Source organism: Neophocaena asiaeorientalis, unplaced genomic scaffold, assembly GCF_003031525.2.
Source record: "Neophocaena asiaeorientalis asiaeorientalis breed wild unplaced genomic scaffold, Neophocaena_asiaeorientalis_V1.1 scaffold131, whole genome shotgun sequence".
In the NCBI taxonomy this organism is placed as follows: domain Eukaryota; kingdom Metazoa; phylum Chordata; class Mammalia; order Artiodactyla; family Phocoenidae; genus Neophocaena; species Neophocaena asiaeorientalis.
In genome coordinates, this window is record NW_020173201.1 from 2,039,874 (window position 1) to 2,063,912 (window position 24,039).

The window sequence follows — 24,039 nt, forward strand, 5'->3', positions numbered from 1 at the left end:
ATATGGCCAAGTCTTTGGGGCATTAGGGTTCTGGAAGCTGTGGTACTTTTAAAGTCTATTCATGTAAAACTGTCCTTTCCTTTTAATATTTTTATATTCCCACGGATATACTGAAACGATTCCCTGCAGTTAAGTACTGTTGATAGTAAGTGATTTTGTGCTATTCAGCAATGGTTTGATAATATCAGTCTAGTGGTCTGGGAGAGTCACCTTCTTAAACCTTTAGCATTTACTTCTGGGAGCAGAACTCTCAGGAGAAGCAGGAACCTGATGTCATTTACTTTGATGATGTCCACATAAAGGTCAGAGATGTGAAAGTGAATGTTTGTAACCCAGAAACTAGCCATCACCGGTCTAGATCAAAGGGAATGCCTCTTACAATTGGAGCAGCCCCGGGATAGATGGAGATATGTCATGTGAAAACCACATGGCCCTAGGAAGACTCTAGGAGAATCCTCTTGGAAAGAAAGTAAGGATTGGACTGGGACAACGCAGTAGGGAATAAGCAGGAGGTTATTCCCATTGGGTTGAAGAATAGGGAACACAAAGCAAGATTCTGATGTTATTTACAATTCCAGAGAGCTCCTCCTCTTAATGGACTGAGCCCTATACTTCTCACCAACCAACATTTTCTCCAGACCTTCATTCTCAAGCTACCATTGTGTTCAAAGGAGGTTTATTCTCTGAAAGTTTGTTAACTAAGTTATCTGAGTAAATTGTGTGTTCCTGTGGTTGGAGATCTGGTAGGCCAGGGGTTGTTATATTTTTAAATCGTAAATAGAATGAACAAAAGGGCTGATAGTTCTACAGTGCTTCTCTCTGTATCCACCTGTTCCCTGCCAACGCCCACAGAAACACCCGCAGCAGGAGTTCTTCCCCACAATGGAGATGACCATATGCTAGACCTCTGCTGTCCAGTCCTGCAGCCACTGGCCACTTGCAGATATTTAAGCACATTAAATAAAATTAAATTAAACATTCTGTTTCTTAGTCATGCTAACCACATCCCGGTGCTCAAGAGCTATACGTGCTTGGTGGTTACCATGGTGGGCAGAACAGATACAGAACATTTACATCATCTCATCCCAGGAAGGTGATTCAGCCTTAAGGAAAATATGTATTAAGGCACTGGATCCATTTTCAAGGAATTCCTATATAAACCAGAACATTTCTAGGGTTTAACAAAGTTGACTCTTTTAGGCCAAATGAAGGTATTAGTATTATTATTGAAAATCTTCACTTTCGTCAAGTTTCAACTTTGAATTCCAGCGGAGCATGACTGCTTTTGAGAGTCAAAGTGAATTATCAGCACATTATAGTGTAACTGGCTAGTCAGGGCCTAAGTAGGAAAACAGAAGCCACTTTTATTTACAATAGAGGGTATTTGGTGAAGTTCCTTCCACAGGTGATGGTGCAGCAGGGAGCCCACTGAAGAAGCCTAGAGATTAGCCCCAGCAGGAAGTCATTGCTAGTCTCAGGCTGGAGGGACAAGTTGTGGAGGCTGTTATTGGAGCTCAGGGGCAGATAAAAGCCAAAGCCACAAAGGAGATCCGGGACAGGAAGGTGAGAAGTACCCTGGCAGCTTCTGCTCTCCAGTCTTCTGCCAGCGCCTCCCATTGGTTGAATCCAGCATGTTGATCCCCTGTGACAACGCAGAGCAGAGTCAGGGACCAGAAGGGATGCATCTATCAGCCCAGGACCAACGCAGCTGGTATCTGGTGAGCTGAGCACCTCTTATGTATTGGGTTCGCCAAAAAGTTCATTCGGGTTTTTCCGTAACATCTTACAGGAAAACCTGAACGAACTTTTTGGCCAACCAATATAAGGTGACCTCATGCGTCCTGGCCTCCAGGCGTGTGCAGTCATGCTCTTTTCCATACATCACTTAGTAGATTGCATTACGTGTTTCTCCCTTGAGATGGACTGTGAACTCCTTGGGGCAGGGACTGTGTTCCACGCATCTTGGTAGTCCAGGTCCCTGGCACATAGTACATTTTTAGGTTTTTAACAGATTGGTTCAAAATCTACTGAAGTGCGTTGTTTGGAAGATTTTTTCACAGAAAGCTTTCACTTTTTTTTTTTTTTTAAATAAAGAATATGTTTGCAGCCACCAAATTAAAAAGGTAGAAGCCAGTGCCCTCTCTAAGTGGGCAGGGAAGATGAGGAACCTAGGAATGTAGTATCATGAGTAAGAAGAATGAGTGGGAGAGGGGAGGGCCTGGAGATAGGGAACCAGGGCAGGAATCTTCTGGGGGAAGATTATTAGGGTCTAATAATTAACCGTCTGGACTAGCCCAGTTATCCTGAGTGCTATCTTCTCAGAATCCCTGTGGTTTGTCATTTTGGCTCAAACTAGGGAAAAGCGGAGCCTCTGAAAAGAACATCCCCTGGCAACTAAAAATACTACACTGATTATACAGAAATAGAAAATAAATCAGTTCCTGGTATGCCATCAGCTTTGGATCATTGACTTTTTTCTCCCAATATTTTAAAATAATATTGTAATCTTTAATATTGTAATAATATCTGTAATCTTATAGAGATTTTAAATTCAGTTTAATTATCCTGTTTTCTACACTGAGTCCACTACTGTCCTGACTCATGTGATGGTTTATGATAAAAGTTAATTTGCACCTAGCATAAAGTAAGCATTCAATAAATGTTTGTTCACCAAGTGAATGGCTATATGATTAGGAATCATAATGTAAAGCCTTCAGCTATTTTTCATAGCATGAAATCATTGCAGAGAGCTCTGATCTAAACCTGTATATTTCATTATCTGTATTATATCCTATGGCTGCTCACAATGGTTAGGCCTTATCTCTTTCCTTCACAGCTGCTGCATAAGGTAGGTATTATTATTCCCAGTCATGAGTAAACTTGCTGCTGCTTCCATGTAATGGCCAGACATTCAAAGACGAGTACGAGCTGGCCTCTGCCCTAGAGGAGCTCAAGACCTGGAATGCAGGTCCATTTCAGTGGAACTAATCCTGTCTTCAAGAAGGCCTCTGCCAGGGGCCTTAGGGTGAGCAGGACTTGCCAGGGAACGGGAGTGGGGCCTACACGAGGCATTCTAGGCCAGGTTCACAGCCCCTGTGAAGACTTGGAGCCCTGAAACAGCCTGACACTTTGGGGTTCCTTGAGTCACTGAGGGAGACCAGAATGCAGAGGCTGGAAGAGTGGTCTCCTGTAGGAGCATGATGGTGTCACAGGGGCGGTGGGGAGGTTTAAATAATGTTATCCTATCTTTAAGCTACTAAAGTTTGATGGCAGGGAGGATCTTATATCTCCCTGGATTGTAATAACCCACTGGATTGTAATAACCCACGTGATCCCTTCAGAAGGCCAGGCTGTAGGCAGCGACAGTGGTTCCAAGCAAGAGAGGACATATTCCATTTAGGAGAAGTCTGTGGAATAGAATTGGTGGGACTTGGTGACCATGTTTATGTGAGAAGGTGAACGAGGGGTGCGGAATGATGACAACCCTTAACCTACAAGGGAGTGCCTCTCCCTACTGTTCTTTTCCTTCCTCCCACCATACTCCAAAAAAAGTCTTTTTTTTTTCATGATGTGGAATTTAACCTTAAAATTGCCCAGGTCTAATCTAACCAGGAAATCCTCAAGGGATAACCAGATTTTCTCCCTGAAGTGATTTTCATCTAAGTGGGAGAAGTTTTAATACAATGAAAAATCAGTGCTTCTTACTTTCTGCCCTTCTATGACTGTTATTTAGAATTTTATTGTGAAAATAACTTGAAAAGTGAGGATTATGAGTATGGGTTTTTTCTGTCTTTTTTTGCTATGTTTGTTTTCTGAACGGATAACCTCTCCTGATCTTTGGAGCATGGGGTATTCGGCAGATTTGGGCTCAAGCTCTCCATGTGTCAGGGTGCTAGGTGTGGATAACAAAGACATGTCAAGTTGTCTGGGCTGGGTACTGGATTCGTGGTTTGCCTATGCTAGCTTAACTTACTCCTCACAGCATTAATATTATAAATAACACAAGGATACATTATATATACATATATATTTTTTTTTTTTTTTTTTTTGAGAGGTGAGCAAACTGAGGATGAGAGAATGTAGGTAGTTTAAGGCCATGCAGCCAGGGACAGAAATGGAAAAATGCAAATTCTTGCTCTTTCTTTCACTTGTGTAGTTTGCCATGGGGCCTGCAGCAGGAACGCTGGTAGAGTGTGTCAGTCGGTGCAGTCGGGGGCAGATACCATACGGTAGTTTGAACAGGGCAGCAGTTAAATATTGAGAGTTATTAGCTATGACAAGGGGTTGGAACAATGATGCCTGGCTAATAAGAAGTAAACAGAGCTCTAGAATACAGAAATAATAGATAATAGGGAGCAACCACCGGCCCTTGGGCCCCTGAGGCAAAGGCCACACCTCATACCCGATCCAGACCTTGCTGGAGAGAACGCTCCTGGCTGCAGCCCACTGTATGGCAGAGAAATTGCTGTGGTGCCAGGCTGGTGGAACTTGCTGAAAAGGCACCATCCATCCTTTGGGGTGCCGGGGAACGCTGTGCACAGGGAGATATGGACGGGGATACTCCACTACAAAAGCAGTAGACGGGTGCCAGCGAAGCTGCTCATACGGCAGGAGGCTGCCAAGGAGTGCGCCGGAACCAGGAGGCACGGGGCCTTCTACAGCAGTGTCTTTCCAGCATCTCTTGCTGACACTGGTTAACAACATCATGCAAGCGAGCAAGGGAAAAAATATCTCAGGGGCCCAGATCCATTTATGCAGATCAGGCAGTAAAGGGTGAACTTATGGCAGACAGACAGTAAATTCATAACTGGCACAGGGAGAAGAAAGCTCACCCTTTTCTCAGAACCTTTATTTTTCTTTCGTTCAACCAAGCAGTAGAACTAGATGTGTATATTTTGGAGTGGTTTTTATTTTTTCCCTTGATGGTACTTAATCATTTTCCTCAGGCTTTGAACACTGTATGGTTTGATTACCTGTGTTATCCATATGGTGACTTATCAGTAAGGGACTGTTGAAGATTAACTTTCTTTCATTTTCTTTTTTATTGTTTGCCTCTTAAACCTTAGATAAATTCCTGGATAATCAGGAATTGGTGCATGCTACATTTATGAAATGCCATCCAACCAGATGACATCCCAGGCTTTTTGTTGAATGCTTGTGAAAATATTTGGTACAACCTAGAATTATAATTGCACATGAAGTAATTCAATTTGAGATTTATTTCTGACGCTTTATAAATATTTGCCAAAGGATTTCACAATATATAGGGTTATGGTTTTATTTGTGTGTAGTGGTTGTTTGCTAGTGCATTTCTTTACTGCTTTCTTGTGAATTTAGAAGAATAGACTTTCCAGGAGAGCTTTTTAAAGACTTTTCCCTCCGGGTTGTTTTCTGCATTCCACGGCTCTGAACTGCTGGATTTCAGAGCAGTTTCTTGTTCCCTAACACCATGCAATGCATAATTCATCATTTTGTTTAAAACATTAGAAAGGGACAAGTACTCAGCCTTGACCTTGAACCCAAGTTGATAACTTGATGTCTGTGCTGCCTTCTTTTTCTCTACTTCATTTCTTATTTTGAGTTTTTCTCCCTTAGAACTCTCCTGAAAAACCTTTTAGCTCATTAAATATATTTTGGGAGGTTCAGGTGTTTCAAAGGCTTATAGCTTTAACACGTTTTAAAATTAGATTTCAAATGTAAAGAGAGAGAGAATTGTCCATAATCTTACATTCAGGTAACCCATGATGACGTTGAAAATAAAAAACAGTGCGTGTACATGGCTAACATACAAATGGTATCAAAAGGTACAAAAAGAGAAGTAAAAGCCTCTCCTCAAATGTGACTATTGTTACATTTTTTTGTGATTTCTTCCAGGAAAAAAAATGTTTTGGGCATATATCTGCATCTTTCTGGCTCTCTGCTTTTTACAATTTTATAATAAAGGGATTCAGTTGTACATATTTTCTATAGCCTTTTTTTTTTTTTTTTACTTTTCCTATTACTTTTTTAGAGCTCTTTCCTGGCAACACACAGATCTTCCTTATTTACTTTAATATGATATGTACAAGATGTCATTATTTCATCCACATTACGGACGTGTAGTAATTGATTTTACCTTTGTCTTCTGGCTAGTTTAGTAATTGCCAAGTGTTTGTGGGGAGGAGTTGTAGTTACCTACTGGAGTTATTATAGTTCGCCTTTTTGTAAATAAACCTCCTGATGATATATCAGTAGGTTACATTCCTAGCAGTGAGATGGCTGAGTCAGAGGATGCGTGCATGTTTAACTTTGGTAAGAATTGCCAATTGTACTCTAGAAGGGCTACACAGATTGGTTTTCTCTTCCCAAGATTGTGTCTTTCCCACACCCCCATCACCACAGTAAGTCACAAGGCTTTAACATTTTTGCCAATCTGATAAGTTAAAAATCCTACCTCTATGTTTTCACCTGCTTACCTTTAATAACAGGTTTTGTATCTTTCTATAGGTTCCTTGGGCATTCATATTTCTTTTTGTAAATTGTCTGCTCTTATGCTTTACTGTGTACTGTCTTCTTCCTCTTTCTTTTTGCTCCTTTTCTTCCCTACAGGGTTCTTTGTCTTTATCATATTGACTTATATGAGCTCATTTTAAATTAGGGAAATTTCCCTAATTTCATATATGTATTGCAAATATTTTTTCCCATGTTATATATCCTGTCCTTCATTGTTCATTGAAAATATTGTTACTCTGGTGTAAGGAATATAAAACATGTTCTTTTTAAAAAGAAATGAAAGAAGGTTGGGGGTTAAGAAAAGTTGGCCACTGTTTTTGAGGCCTGGTAGTTGTAGTTTGGGACAAAAGTTATTTCCATGAATCCTAGTGTGTCTCATAGCCCTGGAGACCCCATACCGTCTTATTTACACCAAGACCACTGATACCAACCTCCTTCCTCTTTCTTTGTGTTCACATGGTTATCTGTCTAGACCAGCCAATCAGAGATAATTATATCCATTCTCTTGTGAGTGGAGTGTTGCTAAAACAATATTTTTTTTAAATCCAATTTTAAAATAATAGATCAAGAATGGATATCCCTCCAAATTTCTTCAAAGAACAGACTTCTCATTTGAACATTTAAGATTTAAGATTCTGGTTAACAAAAATTGACTGTATGAAAGCACGTTACGTATACTGTAAACTATGACTCAGCCTAAATCCAAGGAAAATATTTGACTAGTTCTTTCCCAGAGAAGATTTTAAGGATTTCCTGAAATTTCGTATAATCTATATTTATGTACTTATTCATACATGCGGAAAGCCTTTTAATGGTATCCAATAAAGGGCAATATTATGGTACAGCATTTTCCTGGTTTGACCTACAGTCCTGATCTCTGAAAATAGCAATAAATCTTAATTTCCAATAGGATCCTGGCCTCTTTGTCATGCCATTTGACCTGAGATGAGGTGTCTAATGGCTTTGTGTACTCTTCATAGTTCTATGAAGGCAGTTGATTCCATTAAGTTGAATTTACTGAAATAAGCCCCTTATAATAGGAAGATGGATTTATTTTTGAGAAAGCTAATGCTAAGCTTTGACTTCTGCAGCTATTCAGTAACATTCAATGCAAAAATAATTGGACATCAGAACATTAGAGAACCAGCCATTGTTATTTTGAATGATCATGGTGCTTATTAAGCCTTCGTTTCAATGCAGACTGCTGAAATAATTGATGATGCCATTAATTAGTTTCAACCAGATAAATTTTTGGTAGTTGGGTAATGGCAACTTTCTAAATAGGATGTCAAAATGAAAGATAAATGGAGATGTTTAAAAATGCCTAGCTGTGTCAAAGGAAAGCTCGCAAATGATTTCTTAGGCACAATAGTTTTGTACCACTTCAGTCTACCTTGCATCCTTAGCTTTGGCTTATAAATCAAGTTGACTAAATAAGGCGGACAGAAATTCATTTGTGACTTTGTCTTTGACATCTTATACAGGAGTATAAATGAATAAGACGAATGGAATCTACTTTGAAGAATGAGTTTCTAAAAGCAGGATTGTTTGTCATTAGTTCCACTCAGTGAGGGCGGGTCTGCAGGTGAGACCTTGGTGCCTTGTCGAAAGGCTCCAAGCCGGCCCTGGAGAAACTAAGCAAATGAAAAATAAAATGCTAATATCAACAGTGACCGTTGTAAAAAAAAAAAAACAAAGATACTTCAAGAAAATACAAAGATACTTCAAAAAAATACCTTTTGTGGGGTATTTTTGATTAGGTGGTATAAGTTTTCAGTGGTGTGTAGACTTTTGGGAGGAATGCTTTGCAGGTGAAATGAAAAGTGTGAACCACTTGAGAATAAAACTAGTAGGCTTTACAGTGAGTGGGGAAGCAGAGGCTTTGGAAATGGAAGTTTCCGCATTTGGTTCTCATGCTGCAGCTCACGGGTGTTCCCGAATAAGGAATACACGCTCTCCAAGCCCCAGTTTTTTTAATTTGTAAAAGCGGAGATCAAAATACCTACCTCGAAGAGTTTTGAGAGAAATAGATGAAGTTGATAGATAATAATCACTCGACGAATATGTGTCCTGCCTTTAAGGAGGTTTCTGGTATTGTGCAGATGGAGAGGGCAGCTGTTGATAAAGATCTCCGGCATCGCTGATGTTGAAAGTACCTCTTACAACATCAGGTATGGGAAATGGGGCTAGTTTAGAGCTTGCTCTTTTACAGGAAGGCAGAGAGTGTGCTCTTAGAATGTGACAGTTAATGATTTTTCCCACTGCTGGCTCAAGTGTCACATAATTCACCCTGGTTTATGTTGTATGTCTCGAGATGTGGCCACAAGTCCCACTGAGGTCAGTTATAGGCGTTAAGTATTTATATTGGAGCGTTTGTGTTTCTGGAGTCCTCTGCCGTTGGTCTGGTCACACACACTAATTATCGCCACCGGGAGACAGTGAAGTTCCCTTGGCGGTGACTGCATTATGAATTGGTCACCACACACTGAGCCAGAGCACTTGGGAGTTTCCTGTCCAGGTACCCTCTGGCCTCGGTGTAGCTCACAGGGAGGTTGGTTACATCGTTATTGGTCATAAGACAGGCTCCGGTGACTGTCCAGACTTTGATCAGTGCCTGATGCATCCTGCTCCCATATTCACATTGAACATACTTGAGGCAATGGAACAAAAGGTCAGTGCATGTGATTTTTTTTTTTTTTTTTTTTTTGCCGTACGCGGGCCTCTCACTGTTGTGGCCTCTCCCGTTGCGGAGCACAGGCTCCGGGCGCGCAGGCTCAGCGGCCATGGCTCACGGGCCCAGCCGCTCCGCGGCATGTGAGATCTTCCTGGACCGGGGCACGAACCAATGTCCCCTGCATCGGCAGGCAGGCGGACTCTCCACCACTGTGCCACCAGGGAAGCCCTAGATAGATCTTCTGAAATGCAAACATCCTAGGGAAAAGAAACACCTTTGTAGTGTAAGTTGACCTTTGCCTTACTTTGCTCAGCTCCTAGCTGAGCATACTAGGACTTGAGATAAAGGCGGTTGTAAATGCAAAGGAGAGAGAAGAGGCAGTGTTTAACCTGGACCACCAAGCAGGCAGCCCTGGGAGCCTCCTTTGCAGAGCCTAGGGAAGTGCAGACTCCAGAGAACATGACCGCTGAAAGGGGGGTGAGATTTCATCAAGGTAAACTGTCTCCCTTTCATTTTTGTTCAAGTTCTTTATCAAGGAAAGAAGAAAATAGGGAGAGTCCAGACCTTGGTTTTAGTTCCTTAGAGAAAGCTTTGTCAAACACAGTTAGGATGCCCTAGTTGGATGATTAATCATTTGAGAGTGGAAATAATGAAAAATGACACATGCCCACCAGAAACATTTTATTAAACTTAGAAATATCGACGCTCAGAATCGGTTAGTCTTTCATTTAGTGTCAAGAGTGTTTCTTTGGATATGGGTTCTCCGTTTTGTGTTCCATAATTGTCTTTCCCTCACAAATCATAGTCACGACGCACCATCGGTGATGTCCAGTCTTTATTTCTTTAAATCCAGAACATCAAAACTTTCCAAGCAGCTCAGTGCTGAATCTGTCTAGATATTGAGAAGTCATGTTTTCCCCTTAGAATATTAACATTATCTCGAATATACCTAATTTTTCAGCATTTTTAGCTATTTTCATTTGTCAAGTGTTTCTAAAGCATTCAGTTTAATAGAAACAACAGGTCACTGTTTTTCAGATTCGAATTTCATTTATTACTTAATATTTTGTTAAATTGTGTAATAACAGAACCAAGTACAAGCTGCACAAACAAGTTGAGAGCAAACGTAACTTAAGTCTTGATAAGCATTGCACGTCGACCAGTGGGAACAGAGTTGTCAGGCTTGTCTTAGCTAATTCCAGTCAGTGACAGTGACTGGTTACTTAGCCATCCACATGCTTTAGTGTGTTGTGAGGGAGGGGTTAATCTAGTCCCAGCGTGGTGAAGGTATCCAGGGGACCCCACCAACCCGTTACTATGCTTTTTACTGTGAACTGCATCTCGAGTCGTACACATTCAATATACTAATCATAGCAGTAACCCATGAAGGCATTTTTTGGTATCTAATCACAAAAAAGTAGCCATGTGGCTAGGGAGAGCAGGGCATGGAGCTTGCCCTCACTCGAGGTTTGCTGTCTCTTGATATCCTTGGATTCAAGGGATAAGCTCATGAGTTAGATGTGAGCTGAAAGTCCCAGCTCACTCAAGTGCTTCTGCCAGGCTCTTCCTGTTACGTAAAAGCTAAAAGGAGTCCGTGCAGATTACAGTATTATTCTATACATGATAATTAGTTCTCAAAGTATAACTAGTTCATGTAGTGATTTGTTAATTTGGTTCATTACTTGATTCACTTTTAAGAAGCAGTCATTAACTTCATTATTTTTACTTTTTAGTTAGGCAGAAAAAATTCATACCAATCATTACTTGCTAAACCATTTGGTGTTGAATGAAAAGCAAAAACCTAGAAAAAAAGCAACTTTGGCTCTAACAGTCTGAACGTTGGGGTCAAACTTGTCTTGCTTTCCTGCCCCCCAAATTAAATTAGCTATGACTTAAAGCAGAGCGTGTAGATAGCTATAAAAAACTTGGGTGTTTTTTTTTTGCTGTTTCATGTTTATTTCGCATTACCTCAGATTTATTTTGATTTCCATTTCACAGTGCCTGATACCAGAATTTGTACAGACCTCTTGAAAGACCACGCCCTCCGAGAAAATTCACGTTATTGAAAGTTATGGATAACTGAATGGCAAGAGGAGTTTCTTAGTGGATGTGGTTCTTGATCAAGTCTGGACAAATTCTGCCCCGTCATGTGTCATGAACTATGGTACAGAACGCATCCGAAGTGCCAGGGGAAAACCAGCATTATGCCATCACCCGTATTACCATCCCTGACTCTCGTCTCTCTTGAAGAAGGAATTCACGTGGCTGGTGATGGACGTTGTGATTTGAGATGCACATAACAAACACTTAGACTCGTTAGATATAAGCACTGAATCTTTAGGTTCAGTCCAGTTTTAGATTTGGCTAAGGGATTCCTGGTGGGCACAGCAAAATGAGAAACATCATAAGATTCATATTATCCATAAGGTAGGAACTGACCAGTTTTTAAGAAAAGCAAGCTTCTTTTAAAAATTCAGAGGGGAACTTTCCTGGAGATCCAGCGGTTGAGACTCCACGCTTCCACTGCAGGGGGCACAGGGTTCCATCCCTGGTCAGGGAACTAGGATCCCACATGCTGCTCAGTGCAGCCAAAAAAAAAAAGTTTCAGAGAGGAAGGGTGTGAGAATGGAATGTAAATAATTTCCCCCTTTAACCCAGAGGACTGGCTTACGTGGCAGTTTTCCCCCTGCTTCTATGTGTCCATGTAGAGAGAGGATATATGACTCAGGGGGCAAAGGTCAAGAGTCTGGACGTTTGGTTAATGAGTACCTTGCTCTGGGAAGATGACTGAGCACAGTGTCCCAAGGACATGTAAGATCAAAAGAATCTCCTTGTTTTGGGGGACCTTTATCAGCTCACCTGCAAGATCTTTTTAAGCTGTACTGTTCAGCCAGTGATTTTGTTATCTGTATCGTGGATGTCCGTACTAATAAAAAACATTTTGCCCAGAGAATCTTTTTTCTTGTTGAGGGACAGATATCAGAAAAGGTCCACAGTCTCTGTAACTATCCCTAGCAATTAGTCTCAGAACTCAGTGCCTTTATCAAAGGGAATTTCTAGAACAGTGTATTATTGCTTACCTCACCTCCTTATCTGCCATTCGTGGAGTTTCTCAGATATTTCCTGACTTTCTTGTCTGCCTCTGGATCAAAAAAATGAAATGTAGAGCAAGTGAGGAAATAGTTTAAGAAAAAAAAAAAGGAAGAACAGTAAAAGAAATACAGAATAAAGCTTTAGTATGTATCTTCCCAATAAATGGGATGCGGAGTTTAGATCTTTATCATCCATCTAATGTAAGGTGTTCTTGCGTGTCACAGTTGGATCTTTCTGCCTCTTTTTTTTTTTCTCTCCCTCTCATTGTTGACCTGGTTTCTTTACGTAGAGAATCTGGAAATGTTTTTGTTCTTTGAGGAAAGAGCTATGCGTGAAAGCCCCACTGCGTGTGGGGACTGTGGGGTGGGTAATATTTGGGTGTACTTTCAGGGTCAGGTCTTACCTTGCTCAGGGAATGTTGTATGTGTGGGTAGGTTATTAAAGACATGGTGGTTTCACAATGTATGTGTATATCAACTCATCGTATTGTACAGCTTAAAAAAATTTAAAAAAAATTAAGCAGTGGTAGCTCCAGTAGCTGTTGATGAATGCCTGAGGCTTGGTGGAAAGAACTTCTGTTTACTGTGAGTACTGGCTCTCTGATTAGCAGTTGTGTGTTTCATCCCACGACCCAACATAGATTTTTAGATGTATTTATTTTATTTTTATTTCTTTTTTCTGGGTGCCTTATGTTTTTTGTGTGTGTTCGTGTGTAATTTTCAAAACAAAAATTGGGTTCATACCAAATTACGGCTTAAAAAACATTTTATAATGACAGTTCTTGAAAATGTGGAGTGACTAGTAGCACGCTCTATATCCTTATCACCCAGCATTAACAGCTATCGGCTTTCTCTGATTCTGATTCTACCTTTCCCTCTGCCCTACTTTGTTCAGGGTCAGGGGAGGAAGAGAGGGGCCCAAAGCAAATCTCAGCCATCATACCGTTTCCTTCCCAATACTTTGTTCTCATGTTTGTTATTCAATTATTTACTTTTTGTCTGTTGACTTTTCTTTCTCTTGTTACTGAAACAACTCTTGGACTGTGCCCTGGTGGAGTTATAAAGGTAGACTCTTCTGGAAGCATTGTCCTCTGCATGGTGCTTGATGGGCTGCTCTTCAGGGATCCTGAGGACAGCCCTGCTGGTGTGAAGTTCATGGTCCGGTTACTAATAGAACCCAGAGGTATGACTGCTGCCTCCTTAGCCTGTAGAGTCCGGTGTAAGGCTAGGCCTTTGTTGAGTGATGTTATGTTTAGAAGAAGTAGACCCAAATCTAAGTCATAATGGTTTGTATTATTTATTAAACTCATGCAGAAACCATAGCTTTGGATAAAACTGTCTAAAGGATTGTGTCTAGATCCTTTTTTGTTTCTGTAGCTACCTAGACAGGAAACTGTTGATATTACAATTTAATCATTTATAAATTTGCCATCCTTTGGGTAATATAGTAATCTGTGCAGCATTTCATGGTTTTGAAAGGTTTGTCATATTCAAGTCCAATAATAGCATTGTGAGGAAGGAAAGATATTAAATTTCTGCCCAGTTAACTCAAAAGAGAAGCTGAAAGATGGGAGGGGGTAGTCATTGACTTGACTTTAGGTCTTATGTCTCCTAGTCTAGAAGTCTTTCTGCTTTGGATGGTTTTTGAGTTGCTTTAGAATGTGTTGTGAAATTGGAACTTGCCTTTTCCTTTATACTTGAACATTTTTGTATCAAATGTTTGAAATTCACACCACCTCGGATAAGGTCTTGGAGATGCTTGGGGAAGACTGTCCTCTTATTGGGTCTTATTCCAAGGCGGGGCCAGGGCAGCAAGCACAGCGCTTTTGGAGCTGATTCCTAACACCACGGTCTCTCCCCCATGACATTGGTTTTCACCTCTCTCCAGTGCTGTCCCAGACCCAGACCCAGACCATGACCATCACCATCTTTGCCTTCATGCACTGGTTACTTTTGTGACAGAGTGGAATTAATTTGATCCTAAAAGCTCTGAGATTTCTCCTGGGGACTAGAGATATGTGATCCAATAGAGAAATTGTTTGGACATTCATTCACTCCTGTAGGAATTTGTACAGGCATCAAATTTCCCAGTTCCTCTTAAAACATCTAGACATGGACATTCTGTTGGCTTAAATTCCCTGAGGGAATAGAGTGATTCTTCAGAGCTGATGCTTCAGGAAATTTTTATAGTAGCAGTCTAAAAATGTGTATACTTGTTTCTCCCAGAGATACTTTCTTTTCTTTCACGAGTTAAAATTGGTTTCCTGCTGAAGTGTCTTGTCTGCTGCAGGTGTCTTTTGTAAAACAGGATTTATGCATTTGATATATGGACATTACATATATATAAAGTATCAAGTGTTCTGAGTAAGAATTGAACATAATTTCAGCGCAGATATTTTAACCGATGTTTATTGTTCAAGGAATTCTTTGTGTAAAATCGGATAATCTAATTTTAATATGAAGTTGCTTTGAAAAAATTAAGGGAAAGCCAAGCCAGCTAAAACCAGGGGGATGTGTATTATGGAAGATGTTAAACAACAGGCAGTACTGTTTTCAAACTTTTTTTGCTTGTTTGTTTGTTTAACATCTTTATTGGAGTATAATTGCTTTACCATGCTGTGTTAGTTTCTGCTGTATAACAAAGTGAATCAGCTATATGTATACATCTATCCCCATATCCTCTCCCTCCCACTCTCCCTGTCCCACCCCTCCAGGTGGTCGCAAAGCACCGAGCTGAACTCCCTGTGCCATGCAGCTGCTTCCCACTAGCTATCTATTTTACATTTGGTAGTGTATATATGTCCATGCCACTCTCTCACTTCATCCCAGCTTCCCCTCCCCCCTCCCTGTGTCCTCAAGTCTGTTCTCTACGTCTGTGTCTTTATTCCTGTCCTGCTCCTAGGTTCAGCAGACCTTTTTTTTTTAGATTCCATAGATATGTGTTAGCATACGGTATTTGTTTTTCTCTTTCTGACTTCCTTCACTCTGTATGACAGGCTCTAGGTCCATCCACCTCACTGCAAATATCAAACGTTGTTAATCAAAATAGTTGGTTAGGGCTTCTCTGGTGGCGCAGTGGTTGAGAGTCCGCCTGCCGATGCAGGGGTCACGGGTTCGTGCCCCGGTCCGGGAAGATCCCACATGCCACGGAGCGGCTGGGCCCGTGAGCCATGGCCGCTGAGCCTGCGCGTCCAGAGCCTGTGCTCCGCGACGGGAGAGGCCACAGCAGTGAGAGGCCCGCGTACCGCAAAAAAAAAAAAAAAAAAAGTTGGTTAACCACATGTTGTCATACCAAGGTTCTGGTCTTATCAAATAAATAAAAGTCACAGATCTGCAATGAGTGCATTAACCAATATGCAAATGGTGCAGCCAAAATAATTACTGAAGTGCTTAGAAACAGTTTCGTTTATAAAAACAAAAAGCTTCATACAAAGTCTAATGAGATACAGGGCTTGTTAGAGGTTTTATGTTTTGTGGGCATAGCTGGACTAAGCAGTTCTGCAAATGGGTGTGGGCTTCCAGACCCAGACAGCTATGGGAGGGCTTTTGTTTCGGGGAGCCGGTGGTAGCTGTGTGCATGTTGGGTGGAGGTGGGGAGAAAGACACACAGAAGGACTTCAGTCAAATCTTAGGCTCTCACTGAGAAACTGCTCTCACAGCCTGGTCTCAGCTTTGCTAGCCTTTGCCCTGTGATCTGGGGTAAAGCACTTGCTTTGATGACCCCAGTTTGTTTAGAATTTGAAGATTCAGCTAGAATCTAATTTTACAGTCGGGGTGCTTGAATTCCCCCATATGTGAGGTAGTAGGTCAAGAGGTGTGAAGTAACATGATAAACACATATTTCTTAAAGATTTGGGCAAAGAAAGTGGTTTTTGTATGAATATAACCATTATTATAGAGAATACAAAATTTACGTGTAATTTTAAGGTCAACTAAACATAAAAGATTGTCCTTCTTAAAAAGTCTATGCATCCAGACTTTTGAGTGGCTATGTTTATCCTCTCTCTGCCCACAGGAGTCTTGGGAGAAAATGTTCAGAATGGTGGTTGATATCTTTGCCAGTTGCTAGATGCAATCTAAAATCTTCTTTCACTCTTAATTTATATTTACTGTTCCTCTTATAAGAGCCAATCATGGTCACTTTCCTTGTCAGTAATCAAGTGTTTTTGTTCTTTTGTCCTTGTAAGCTGGTAGGTGACTTAGAACAGGGTGTGTCCTGTGAGCAGAGTAATTCCTATTATATTGGAAGAGATAGTCTCATTTGTTTCATTCATTCTGCAAGATCCATGGAGTGCCAACTCTATGCTAGGCACTGTTTTGGGCTTTTAATAAATGCATTTTCTCTGTTTCAGTATTTAACTCTGCCTCTCACTGTTGTGGTCTCTCCCGTTGCGGAGCACAGGCTCCGGATGCGCAGGCTCAGCGGCCATGGCTCACGGGCCCATCTGCTCCACAACATGTGGGATCTTCCCGGACAGGGGCACGAACCCGTGTCCCCTGCATCGGCAGGCGGACTCTCAACCACTGCGCCACCAGGGAAGCCCTCTGTTAATATTTTGAGTAGATAATATATTCACATGGTTCCATGTTCAAATGGTAAGAAAGGATGTACAGTGACAAGTATACTTCTCATCCTTGCCACCCAAGTCCACTCCCTGGAGTCAGTTCATATTGACTGTTTTGAAGCTTTCAAGTCATATTTTATGTGTATATTGGCAAATTTGTATATATCTCCTTCCTTCCCTCTCTTTTAGACCCATGGTATTATACAATTACGTGTGAATCTGCTCCCTTGCTTTTTTCATTTAACAATTATATTTGCATTTTTTTAAAGTCCTGAAGCATGTACATCAGACTGTTAGCACTGGTTATCTCTAAAGGATGGAGTTGAGGAAGCTTGCTTTCCCTCCCTCCCTCCCTCCCTCCCTCTCTCTCTTCCTTCCTTCCAGTCTAACTTGAATGTACTTCTTTGAGTCGTTTATAAGGAGAATATATTGTTTTTGTAGTAAGGGGGAAAGTCCTTTTTGAAGAAAGAAAGAAATACCTTTGCCTAAGTGTTGAGGAAAGTGAAACTGTATGGAACGTCCTTCTCTAGGAAATTTATCCCCTGATGTGACCCACTGCTTTGTAGATGTGATTTGTGTTCAGGGATTGTCTGCGTGGTACATGCAGATGGCGCCCTGGAGCGCGAGAGGCACTCCAGGAAGGAGGACCGTGTCCGCAGCTCAGGCTCCGCACGAGCCCTGATGTTGTCTCTCAGCTGTTGGAGCCAGGCTGGGCAGTGGACATGTTAGCCTGGGCAGAGGGCGGAGGAGGTGGGAGAGCCTTGTGTTCGTTAGGGGCCTCCCCAGTGGTGGAGCGTTTGACCCAGAAGGATGCTCCTGAAACTGCTCGGAAAGAAGAGAGACGAATTTGTGGGTAACAGGGCTTGTTGTAACAGTGCACCTCCTTTTAAGGAACTGAAAACATGTTCCAGAGTCTTCTCAGCTTTACCCTCATGGTTTGAAGGGAAGGGACGGCTTCCCACTAGGAGGCGTACCGCTCAGTAGTGAAGCACACAGACGTTGGAGCCCAGTGTCGGAGCCCTGCTCCAGTGTGCGACCTTGAGTGTCTCACCTGACTTCTGGGGCTTAAGTCCTCACCTGTCAATAGGGATTCTTCATCCTTTTCGTAGGATTGCTTTGATTTCAATGAGCTTATAGTGTAAAAAGTTTAGGTCCTGGTAAACTCTCAGTAATGTGAGCTAGGAGGCAGAGCAGGAGGGTGAGAATGCAAGTAAGTAATGGACCTTCCCTCTCACACGTGGGCCAGAAGTGTGCTGAGAAGAGACCCTGGACTCTTGATCCCGCTTAGTTCTCTGCTTAAACCGCCCTCTGAAAATTCAGTGCTCTTCAAAGCCATTTATAGATCACTTGAGCCAGTGGTCCTCATCCTGGCCTGGGAGCCAGAGCATCAATATCCATCTGGCAGATTGGTTTTTTTCAGAGAACTACACATGCATGTTATTTCACCTCTGTGGCATACAGGTTCCCACTCTGGCATAGAGAGAGCTTGGCAGGTGGCTGTTAACTTCCTGGTCTCTAAGGTACAGTTGCTGTAGAGCTTGGCTGGTAATAATAGTATCCTATAGAAGACTGTTGTATCACATTATTGATTTTCTAGTTATCAATACTTCAACACTTAATCATGCTCTAATGCCTTTGTAATCAACATCTAAGCTCTATGGAGTAACCCAGTACATATTTATTACTCTCTCATGTCTATGAATAATAATGTGGTTTTCCAAAGCTGAGGTTAAATCCACAAAGGCCGTGGTGCAGTAGTTTTATGATCCTTCATATGGTCTGACGGAGAAGTACTTAAAATCCAGATCTGCCCCCAGGACTAAGTTTACATTTATTTTTGGTTTCTTTAGGGTTAGGCTTATATTTTAAAAGGAGGGATATATTTTAACTACCGTATGTTATGTGTGTCCTAGAATTGCCCTCCTAGCTGTCTACACCTGAGTATAACAGCAGAGGCAGCCATAGAAGAAAAAAGTTTGGTGTCCTATGTCACAGCCTAAAAATCCCTGCAAGAGATCCCAGCAAGCAGAAGGTAATGATTTTACAAGAGAGAACAAATGAGGGAGAAGCCTCCATGGCGTATAGCAGGGAATTGGTTCTTGCATCATGGGGTTAACGTGTCAGAAATCAAGCACAAATGCCTTCACGTTCTCTGGCTATACTTGCAACGCCAGTTTTTGCAATGGAAAGTTGAGATGGAGTAAGAGGGGTGTGCTGTTGGCTCTTCCATGCCTTCCCCCCTCATCTGACATCTTTCCAACCTACTCCCACAATGCTCCAACCCACATTTTTCCCCAGATCTCGTATTTCTTTATCTTAAGCCATAGTGATTATTTTGCAGAAAAAATAGTAACTTACTTAAAAAGTAATAATAGTGATTGATTTCATGGAACATGCATAAATTGCAGGCACTGAGTGCTTTACATATTTCATTTCATCTTCTTAGCTTTATAACAGCTTCTTAACAGCTTTACAGGTAGTTTTGTCTCTATTGGACACTGCGGGAACTGGGGAAGTTAAAAAAACTTGTCCATGGTCACATGGCAGGAACCAGTAAAATGGGCATTGGAACCCAAGTCTACCTAATTCCAAAACTCTGTTCTTAGTTTGGATTTTACCGTAACAATAGCTGCCACTTGTTAAAGACAAGTTCCAGAACCACCACGTACACAAACAACTTTCTGAGGTTACCGACTTAAACAAGAGATCAGGTTAGCATTACACCCTATATGACATATAAAAATCATGTACCCTTTGACACGATGTACTGAATAGGACACAACATCACTTCTGGGTGTTCCTGCCAAAAATGTATAACTTTAATCATGAAAACATCTGAGAAACCCAAACCGAGAGACATTCTACAGAATAACTATTATTCTTCAGTAGTGTCAAGGTCGTAAAGGCAAGGAAAGATTGGGGAACAGCCATGTATTGGAGGAGATTAAGGAGACCCAATAACTAAAAGATTGTGGGAACAGAAAGAGGACATCCGGGGAAAATTGGTGAAATTCAAATAAGATCTGTTTTTAAGTTAATAATATTATAACATTGTTAATTTCCTGATTTTGATAACTGCGCTATGGTTATCTAAGTTGTTAACACAGGAGAAATGGGGTGAAGGGTATACCTCAGTTTTCTGTTCTATTATTGCAACTTTTATGTAAATCTAAAATTATATCAAAAGAAAAAGAAAAAAATGTTTTAAGCCAGCTGAGATCGATATTAATTCTCATTTTAGAGATGAGGCAACAAGAGGTTCAGATGTTAGGTAACTCACCTAAGATCATACAAATGGTAGTTATTATTAGTGAAGGAAGGAGGAAGAATTTGACCCAGTCTTAGAGATTCCAAAGCTCATTTTAACCACTATGCCGTATGGCTGCCTCATGTTTAAATACGTGTGTTCAAGACATTAGCCCTGAGCCAAACTCCATCCCCATTAGACACTCCTTATACTGGGAGAAGAAAAAAAAAAAGAAGAATAACAACTTAGTGCCTGTTGAAAAAAAGCAATGTATGTATTTCATTACTATTATAAAATTATATGATATACTGATATATGTTTTGTATATAGAGAGAGCAATATTAATAGAGAATTTTATATTTAAGGCAATTTAAAAATCACATGACGCAGCCAAGTCAAAGTTATATAAATTTTTACCAACAAAAATGAACTATTCATTATAAAGCTGTCCTGATCGTTTTCAAATAATTTCTACATCCTGCATCTCCGAATTATAAATACCATGTTTCTGTCTCTTCTTGCTGCCCAGCTCTCTCAAACTTTTCTCTATAAGTACCGTTGGCACAAGTGAAGCTTATACTGTTTAATGCAAAAGATACAAGAAGAAAACCATCTTTTTGTCTTACTGGAAATTGATATTTTGGAAAAATGAGGAGATTGTTTTAAAAGTTCAGGCCAAAGAGGAGAATGCAAAAAAAAAATTGTCTATAAATTTAAAAAATCTTGATAAAATATAATTACAATGGAAGTCTTTTTAACTTTAAAAACAGAAGTGGATCATTTGGCTCTATTCAAGTCTAAATAACTTAGTGATAAATTCTGGAAAATTCTTTGATGTAATATAATTGTAGCACTATTTCAGTGCTGAAGATCTAACTTGAGATCATTTACTTTCAGAGCCTCCATGTCCTCACCTGCAAAATTGGTACAATAAACTTCCCCAAAATTTTTGCTTTGAGAATTGGATAATTTTATAGTTTATAAAGTACCTTCACGTAAGAGATTTAAGCATTCATTTTTTTTAAGTTTTTTTTTTCCTTCTTAATAAGAATCTATTGTACTGTTGATTGTAACTCCTGAAGTTAATAACCTACTTCTGAAGACTTTGATCTTTGTTATTTTGATTTACATGTATTAAGTGTTTCACAGAAATGCAGAAAACAAGTTGCTCTTTGCCAAGAAGTTACACCAACCAGCATACTGTGGTGCTATTTTTAATAGTATGTAATTCCTGTGGCAATTTGATAAAATCAGAAGCTCATAAAATGAAGCCCAGAGTGACAGAGCGAGGAAGTTCAGTTTCATGAGAGCAGAGCTATTTCCAGGAGTTCTTTGAGAGGAACTCTAACTTGGATCTGTCTGCTAAATTTAGTCTACCAGCTCCACAGTCGCTCCTCTGTTTCTGTTGATAACAGAAGACAAAGGTTGTGTCTGGAGTTTTTCAGTAGGAGGTGGGTGGGGAGAGAGGGCAAGTGTGTGTGTGTAATTGAGGGAGGGCATCCACTTTTAAAACAGCTATTTATTTATTTATGTTTGTTTATTATAGCCTTGTATTGATTAGAAAAATAATATGTTCATTATAATGAATTTTGAACTGTAAGAAGATAAGTAGAATTGTTAAGTCACCAGAGGTAACTGTCATCAGTTTGGTGTGTAGACCTAAAGTCTTATCTTCTGTGTGTAATGTATTCTATCTGCGATACAGTTATCACAAAACCACGATCGTGCCATATATATATACTGAACAGAAACTTGCTTAAAATTTGCAATATAGAATATCACATGCATTCTTCCACATCATTGAACATTTTCCAAGAAGATATAAATTATAATTTTGTGGAATTACTTACAACGGTACTGATTCATTTAGTCTGTTTCTTATTGTTGAACACGTGGACTCCTTTCTTCCCCCTGAGATTGGTGCCAACTGAAACCCACAGGTCAGAAGTCCATTAACTGTAATCCCAATTCTTAATTCCCAAGTTTAGTACCGTGTAAAATCTACCTAATATGAAAGGTATATATACGTGTATCCCTCTAACAATCCAATTTTATCTAATAGTTTTAACCTGGTAGTACCAGAGAATTAAAAAGAAGAGGAAGACGAAGACCTGTCTCCTACCCTTGTACTTTACAGGTGGAGAGCAGGGTTGCCTGAAATGCCACTTTCTTCTTCATCACACTGTACAGCAAAGGGATGTGAACATTTAGCAAGTGATGGGTTAGGATTTCATTCCTTCCTGAACCGCCCCATGTCCCCTTCCACACTGCAGTTAGATCCCTGAAAGGTGGATGGGAAAAAGACAAGAGGCAAAGACAGAGGGATTCACCAGGGCCATGCAGACCTGCCCTGCCCCACCTGAGCCTGCGGCGGGGCCACTCATAACTCCATTCAGCTCAGCGGCTGAGCATGGTTGGCTTTTTGTTTTTAACATTTAAAAAAATTTGTGGTAAAATATACATAACGTCACATTTACCATTTTAACCATTTTAAGTGCACAATTTAGTGGTGTTAAGTATATGCATTTCTTGTACAACCATCACCAGTGTCCATCTCCAGAACTTATCACCCCAAACTACAGCTCTTTAGTTGTTTTTTAAATGTTAAAATTCAGAACAAAAACAGGTTCCTAGGGGCAAAGCAATTTGATTTGAAGGAAATTGCAAATAGGGATGGAGGAAACTCACACGAGGACTTTCCCCCCGCTGTCCCTTCTCTCTCCACTTGCGATTACTTTCTTAAAGACAAAACCTGTGGTCATGGCAGCACCACGCTTCTGCATAGGTAGTGCTCCCAGAGTTCTTTGCTCTTGTTTGCACCTCAGTACACTTTCCCAGAATGGCTTTTTCAGAACACTCTTCTCATACTGTTTTACATACCATGGGAATCAGGCAACACTGTTTAAATTCTCAGTTATATATTTGCTTTAATGTTCATTAGTTTAAAAAGAATTGCCAGTACATTAAATATCTGTTTTCATGGATATTGTTGCCTAGGACAAGACAGTGTTTTGTTTTCAATTTTCTTTCATTTATTTTTTTATATAGCAGATTCTTCTTAGTTATCCATTTTATACATATTAGCGTATGTATGTCCATCCCAATCTCCCAATTCATCCCACCACCGCCACCAACCCCCCGCCAATTTCCCCCCTTGGTGTCCATATGTTTGTTCTCTACATCTGTGTGTCAATTTCTGCCCTGCGAACCAGTTCATCTGTACCATTTTTCTAGGTTCCACATATATGCGTTAATATACAATATTTGTTTTTCTCTTTCTGACATACTTCACTCTGTATGACAGTCTCTAGATCCATCCATGGCTCTACAAATGACCCGATTTCGTTCCTTTTTCTGGCTGAGTAATATTCCATTGTATATATGTACCACATCTTCTTTATCCATTCGTCTGTTGATGGGCATTTAGGTTGCTTCCATGTCTTGGCTATTGTAAATAGTGCTGCAATGAACATTGGGGTGCATGTGTCTTTTTGAATTATGTTTAATAAGGGCATATGCCCAGTAGTGGGATTGCTGGGTCATATGGTAATTCTATTTTTAGTTTTTTAAGGAACCTCCATACTGTTCTCCATAGTGGCTGTAAAACTTAGATTCCCACCATCAGTGCAAGAGGATTCTCTTTGGTCCACACCCTCTCCAGCATTTGTTCTTTGTAGATTTTCTGATAGACTTGACCAAATTCAGTGGTTAGCTCTCTAGTGCTTTTCTGGTGGGATCTTTAGGATTCTCTATGTATAGTATCATGTCATCTGCAAACAGTGACAGTTTTACTTCTTCTTTTCCAATTTGTATTCCTTTTATTTCTTTTTCTTCTCTGATTGCCGTGGCTAGGACTTCCAAAACTATGTTGAATAATAGTGGTGAGAGTGGACATCCTTGTCTTGTTCCTGATCTTAGAGGAAATGCTTTCAGTTTTTCACCATTGAGAATGATGTTTGCTGTGGGTTT

At 40.5% G+C, this 24,039-nt stretch overlaps 1 protein-coding gene across 8 annotated transcripts in view; it reads left to right on the plus strand.

The window, feature by feature from the left end:
- SGMS1 (sphingomyelin synthase 1) overlaps positions 1-24,039 on the plus strand; it is a 280,487-nt gene that overhangs the window by 196,574 nt on the left and 59,874 nt on the right. The window contains exon 1 of one of the 8 annotated variants that reach the window (XM_024744807.1): positions 18,837-18,855. The exons of the other annotated variants lie outside the window; for them this stretch is intronic. The gene's annotated coding sequence lies outside the window, so the exon portion shown is untranslated. Of the gene's footprint in view, positions 1-18,836; positions 18,856-24,039 lie in introns of those variants that run through there. 8 annotated transcript variants of the gene reach the window in all.